The following is a 6,821-nucleotide window of genomic DNA, read 5'->3' on the forward strand; positions in this document are numbered from 1 at the left end:
CAAATTTTTAATAACCAGGGTGAAAGACCACTCATTTCATTTTAAGAAAGCACCTCCTTCAGAAGACAAGAACCAGGGTTAACAAAAGGTTAATATCTGTCATCTGACAAAGATCAGCATCTCCCCATTCCAGTGGCTAACATTACAGGGGCTACAACAATTAAACCATAAGAAAGCCATAACCAGTGTAATGTAATAGCTGTATTAGTCAGGCAGATCATTTTACATGGCTGGGTATTCTGAAAGATTCCATGAGGATTCCAGATGTAAATTCTTGATGAAAAAGGAAATGATAGAAGCGTCTCAAAGATTTATTTTTTACTTTCTGTTCAGCACAGTGAGCACATGGCAGAATAATGAGTCCATTCATTCATAATTGCAGATGTTTTACACATCTTGCTGAAACATGTGCATTAATATGTTATACGGAGCCTTCTCTATTTCCATATTGGTACAATAATTATTCTTTGATTTGGACATCTGAAGTGCATACATATATGCATAAACTTTCTTGAGCTCCTATTACAGTTAACACTGTTGCAACTCATGTCAATCACAAATCAAATTTCTCATCACTAGAAGGCATAGACGTTGTAGAGTTGCTGATACATATCTACAGTTTGCACTGTTAAGCTCTAGCAAGCCAGGAACTAGGGCTCTTTCCTGCATGTTACACAGTGCAAACCTCTTCACCCATGTTAGCTGATAACAGAACATCATATAACATGGATATCTTTATAGCCACTGTAAGATTACTTCCAGTAATCTTGGAACTCTCATAATCTAGCTGACTGCTGTATATAAAACTTTTATAATGCCCCGATATACCGCTTCAAACACAGCAGAAAGATACTATAAAGAAAAAAACCCTAATTTTAGGAAATAAATTTATTTGTTTAATGAAGTATTAAAAAACTCTGTGGATTGTTTCCTTTCTGCAATTATTTTCTTCTAAGTCTCTCTCCTTCTCCTGTTCATTGCCCTCCAAATCAAGATACATTACTGCAAAATGCTGTATTTCCTCTAATTTTATGCTATTTTATTAGCCTGACACAAGACTGAAGGCATCTCACCTACAACTACATTGCCCAAAGATTCCTTACATCTTACTTGGTCCTGCCAACTTACCCTACCCACAGCTGCTTTGCCAACATAGTCATGTACTTCCTACTAACAGCTTTATCTCCATGGTCATGATATCACTGCATTCAATTTTCACTAACCCTTAGGATCTTTTCACACTTTACTTTTATCCAACTGATGCTTGGGTATTTCATGGGTTTTTTGTTTGTTTTTTAAATGAATGCGAGCACCAATTGCTCATCACTGAAGCACAGAAACAGAAAACCAGGTGCCTTCTATTCAAGGGCACCAAAGCCATTCAGCCTCTACTGATTAACCCTTATTTTGCACCTTCTGTTGCTGTAATAAAGCAGAAGCCTCTACCATTGCCTTGATGCAGACCCAAGTGCTTAACTAAAATGCCAACTGGATCACACTGGTCAACTTTGATTATTTTGCTACAAGTCTATCAACCAAAGCTTTTCAATTTCATCCTAATTCACAAGTATACATCTGTGTATGATTGCATGCTTAAAGACAGATTAACAAAAGTAGCAGTAACTCCAGAACATTTTAAAAGGACAAGAGATAATCACTGCATGAAAACAAAGTTACTGAACTACTGGGAATCAGAGTGAAGTTTTTAGTTAGTTTTCTTTGAACAGATTCACACTTCAAGCCTGTATTTTTATTTAATTTCAGAGTACATGCTCTTCAGTACACACACTCACTAAAGCTGCATCTCATGCACTGCTTGACATTTCTGATTTACCTGGATTCTTAAACCTTAGCATAAGCAAAGTCAGTAAGAACACCGTTGTCTGGATACACAAAGACAAAACCATTTTATCTGTATGACAAAGTATTCATATAATTAACCTCAAAGTTTACCCACTGCAGGAAAAAAAATGTTCTACATTATTAGTATAGAAAGGTGCATCATGAAAAATCCAACTCCTTCATGAAAGAAGTAAAAGATAAATGACTTTTAAGTCTCCATACAAAGCAAGTTTCCCCAACCTGTCACTGAAACACTGCACATAACAGTTTTTTAAGCTTTGAGTGTTTTCCAGCATATTTCTATCTTAGCTGTAGATAGTACATGTAATTTTGTTTAGTCTACAGCTATGCACAGATAACTACTGAAGAAACTTCCTATCAGCACTGGGTATATATACTGACATTCTCAGTCAAATATGCTGCATCATTATTCTTGCCAGAACACAGGTGAAGTTTATTTTCACCCTATAATTTCTACCGAGACAGATTAATTTAAGATGCTTCCAAAAGTAAAGTGTACAAGATACAAAATGAATTATAAACATGTCAAAGTAGGAGAAAGAATTAGTGATGATGGTTGAGTCTCAGCAAATTTCACGTTCCATTCACAAAGGGAATCATTTGAGCTCAATACAAACTAAATGCATCTGAAAAGCTAGGCTGAAGATGGAAGTAGCATCTGAAAAAAGAAATTCAACCCCACTCTCAGCTTTCTATCTAGGCGAGAAATAATAGAAAACAGCATTTGGGGCTTTTTGTTTTTGTTGCTGTTGTTTGCTGGTTTAGGATTTTGGTAATTGTGTTCCTAGTCAATGCTAAAGTTTGGAATCACATTTAAGACTCAAACAAGTGAAGTTACAGAAATAGTTTGGATATAAGGTAGAAAGGCCACACGTAAGTTCATGCACATACTTGACTGAGTTTACCTGAAACAGGTATTGTGGCTCCTGCAAAGAATGAAAATCCTGCCATCCATTGAGGGGCTCTCCCAAAGCAACTGACGTGAGCTACTGACTGAAGCAGTGATTTATTTAGGTTTTAGGTTAATTTAGGTTTAGACAAGTTGTGTGCATTTTTTTCATATCAGAGTCTTTTCATGACTAAACATAAGGGCTGTGGAAGCATGAAAACAATTTGCCATGGAAAGCTGCTTCTCACCCCTGTGAAAAGGCCACGTTTTGCTAATATGATTAAAGAAAAATTAACAATTTTGCCTGGAGGATGTATTTCTTTTACTGTGCCATGTGAAGTGCTGTTTGTTGAACAATAGGCTTTGTATGCAAGTGTAGTTTTCCTCTTCATCAGAAACTCACAACCAGGGATGTTAAAAACATACAGATTTTCTTAAGAGTGAGTTTTTGTGGCTTTTTTTGGTTTAAAAGAAAAAAATGTTGTACATTCACTGAATATCTCATTCAAGTTGAAAAAAATAAGCAAATGCCTATTATGCAAAACCTAAATTATTTTGCACACGACATTGCATTTGGCAGGCTTTGAGTTTTTTTCACTTGAATACTAAAAGCTCATGTTGCAGACACTAAAGCAATGAAACAAAACCTACAGAAGAAAATGGAATTATAGCCTTAAGCATGATGGTATGTGAGCCTGCATGCTGTTCTTTGTTAAACAAGTGCCATGCTCCCTGTCTGTCAGGGCTCTCATTTGCAGCAATAGCTCAGTGCTGCCTCTCTAAGTGACACATAGCCAGGAAAATAAGATTTCAATGAAGCCTCACACAATTAAAGTGGTAAATATTTCACATGCTATTCTGGTGACTGCAGGAGGCGAAGCTTCATGTGGAGCTAACTTATCCACCACAGCCAAAGGAAATGAAGCAGTTTCAGCTATCAGATGGCATGCTTAAATACGTGCTCCAAAGATATTGCATATGCTTTGCTTTGTTTTAATAAAAAATGGGGGAGGTGGGGAAGAGGCCAAGTTGCAAAAAGAGCAGCTCAATCTTCTAAGACACGCAGTACCTATGGGTCATACTGTACTATCGATTGCTCTGCAGAACTCTTCTTTGATTTCTACAGGGAGTTTAGCTTAAAAACTGATGATTCAATATGCCCTTATTAAAGCAGCCATATTAGGAAAAAATTCTTACCTGGCTAAGGCTGACTCCTGCTCCCACTGAACAAGAACCACCCTTCAAGCCCCAATTTTTAAAAGACTTTTAGACCCAAAAGGCTACCTTGCAGAAAAAATAGTACAAGTGCTTGCAAATAAAATGATGCAAGTGCAGGATTGGGACCCAAACCTCCGCATTGGATCTTAGAGCCACTTGCCTCCACCTCACATCCCCTAAAACTACAGGCAGAAAACATGAGCAGAACTAGCACAGAAGCAAAATATACCTGCACCAGAAGTACCAACATCTTAACTGGGGGAAAAAAAAAAAAAAGATTTCCCAGTGCCTTTATTTGCACATGCATTTAACGAGTCCTAGAAAGGCTCTTCCACTGCTGCACACATTTTGGGACAAGTGGGACAGGAAGCAACGTGCTGTCCAGCTGAGTAGTGTAACTACCAGGCAGGCTCCATTGTAAAAGGGCTGCAAAGTTTCGAGAGACACTGCAGTTCACAGTCAAAACAACTTACTGAAGGATTTTACATATCATGCTCCTTGGTTATTTAATTTGAAAACACATAACAAGATATCAGGGTCAGTTTCTACCTTTTTGTCTGTACTACTTACAAAGACATGGTAGTATTTGTCTTTTATATGTCACGGGGAGACTTCTGTATGCACATCACAAAGGCTGGTGTGAGTTATGGTAGATCTGCTTTGCACAACTACATACTGCTAGTACGGGAGCAATACTTGAGCCCACCCTGTCCTCTGCTGGGTGTAAGCACTGCACATTTTCTCCCTTAAAGTCTGCAGAGATAAAGATAAGAGGTGGAAAAAAAAAACAAATTGTGAGGGTAAGAGATTGGAAGGTTAAGACAATAGAACGACACCATGTGCTGAACTCAGCAACAAAAGAGTTTGAGATGAAGTGCCTTCCTTGAATCTTCACAGTGTGCAAAAATTCACAGAATAGGTTTGCCTACAGAGAAAAAGCATGGTGGGGAAGTTCCAAACATGAGAAGCTGAATTCCCACTTCCAAGGCACACATATTCCCAAACCCCACTCAACCTTTCTTTGTGAACTCCTGAGTCAAGCACACTCCACACTGAACACGAGTACACACTGCCACAAACCACCTCATGGACATACCTTGCTCAGTCTCAGAGCCTGCTGCTGCATTTCATCTAGAACTCCAGGAAGAGAAATCAGGCTCTAACGGGAAGAGAGGCAGAGAAAGCTTTCAGTCTCAACTGCTAACAGCACTAGTGGCATTTTGAGGTTGAAAGAAGATAGATGATAAGGTAAGCTCATTACACCTGCTGTTTCCAAGATCTGAGTGTTTAGGATTCACAACTATCATCTTAAAATCCAAGAGGGATTTTCTAATGCAGTCCTTGAGGGCAGTCACTTAGACAAGACTTATGCTTCTCTACTTTTCCAACTCTGGTTTTCCACAGCTTCAAGTTGAGCCTTTAATTTTCTTCCAGATGAAAATGTTTTTTGAGGGTTTCTTTCATGGCAAGGTCAGCAAGACTCCAGCTAAGCGCAACAGGAATCAACACAGGAGTAAATGCAGAATATCCCATCACCTGCCAAACGCTGATAATGAGAGCAGCTGAGCTAGAAAGCCACTTGTGGTATTTAACCCAGCTGTAGTAGGGATTCATTAGATACTGTGTGTAACATGCTTTGAACATGAAAAGCACAACATGCTCATCTTCATCCTCATTACCACCACTACACCTAATCCCACCTAACAGTATGAGGCATCACACCAACGTTTGGTGTTGCATGGGGCTGTTGGGCTGTACTGCAGGAGCAGCCCCAGCCTTGCATGGCCTCAGACAGAGCCATAGCCAGGTTTGACACTGATTCAAAGTTCAAGTGGTTTGAAGATGTCAGGAAGACAGAAGGATTATGCTGCCGTACATTCTCAATTGAATATCTACCTATATTACAAATTTGATGCACTTTTAAGCAAATGACAATGATCATTGGCAAGATCTTTTGAAAAATCATCTATTGTTCACTCAGACCAGCTCAAATGTAATAAATTCCTAATGCATTCTGCCTAAAAAAGATACAATAGTACCCAACAATGATAGCGACTTTCTTTTTTAAAGCATAATCAGCAGTGACAGTAGCAAAGCAATTATCAGCTTTCCCTGGCATTTCATTTACAAACTGCGTAACTCCTGAAGCCTTTGAGGTAGATTAGAGGATGCTGTGGTCTCAAGACCGTTTAACACCTTCCTTTGAAAACCACCTCTACCATAAGAGCTGTAGAGCAAAGCAGAGCAGCCCTTTCACTTATCCATTGTTATAGGGACTGCATCTAGACAACGGGAGTGCTGCAAATGGTATTCTCAGACTTCAGTTAACTCTTGAAAAGCAGTATTCACTTAAATGAATGAGAGGAGAAAAAAAAAGAGACAGACATTCTGCTGTTGGATTGCACATTCACTGGCAATTAAAAAAATGTAGAATTGCATTATACAGAAAATAAGCATGCTTGGTTTCTGCATTTTGTTTTTCTTTCATCTTCAAAATATTACCTTTAACTTCTGGATGACTTATTTCAAGAAGTCCAAAGCAAAGTTAGGTGAACATGCCTCAGTGAGCACAAAGAGGCATCAGTTTACAAGTACAGGACACAGACTGTCAAGGACTGTGTGTTTTTCTGGAGCGCTCCAACCAACCAACATCTCACAGTAGTACTTGCTTTCATCAAATATCCCACCAAGAAATTGGCCTTTCAAGGTAAAGCTGGGATGAAAGGAAAGTTAGCTTACCTTACAAGGAAAGCAACTCAGAGTTGAACTAAAAGTCACCTTTTCAGAAAAGGTTTGGGGATAACTGCAGTCACAGGGAAGAAGGTTGCAAGAGGTAGAGTACTCCCAAGCA

The 6,821-nt window shown here is 38.8% G+C and overlaps 1 protein-coding gene across 2 annotated transcripts in view; it reads right to left on the reverse strand.

The window, feature by feature from the left end:
* Nucleotides 1–6,821, reverse strand: part of TMC3 (transmembrane channel like 3) — a 305,047-nt gene that overhangs the window by 207,328 nt on the left and 90,898 nt on the right. For both annotated transcript variants that reach the window (XM_048955795.1, XM_048955803.1), the window contains exon 2: nucleotides 5,067–5,129. The gene's annotated coding sequence lies outside the window, so the exon portion shown is untranslated. The remainder of the gene's footprint in view (nucleotides 1–5,066; nucleotides 5,130–6,821) is intronic.

This window comes from Lagopus muta, chromosome 10, assembly GCF_023343835.1.
Source record: "Lagopus muta isolate bLagMut1 chromosome 10, bLagMut1 primary, whole genome shotgun sequence".
Classification (NCBI taxonomy): Eukaryota; Metazoa; Chordata; class Aves; order Galliformes; family Phasianidae; genus Lagopus; species Lagopus muta.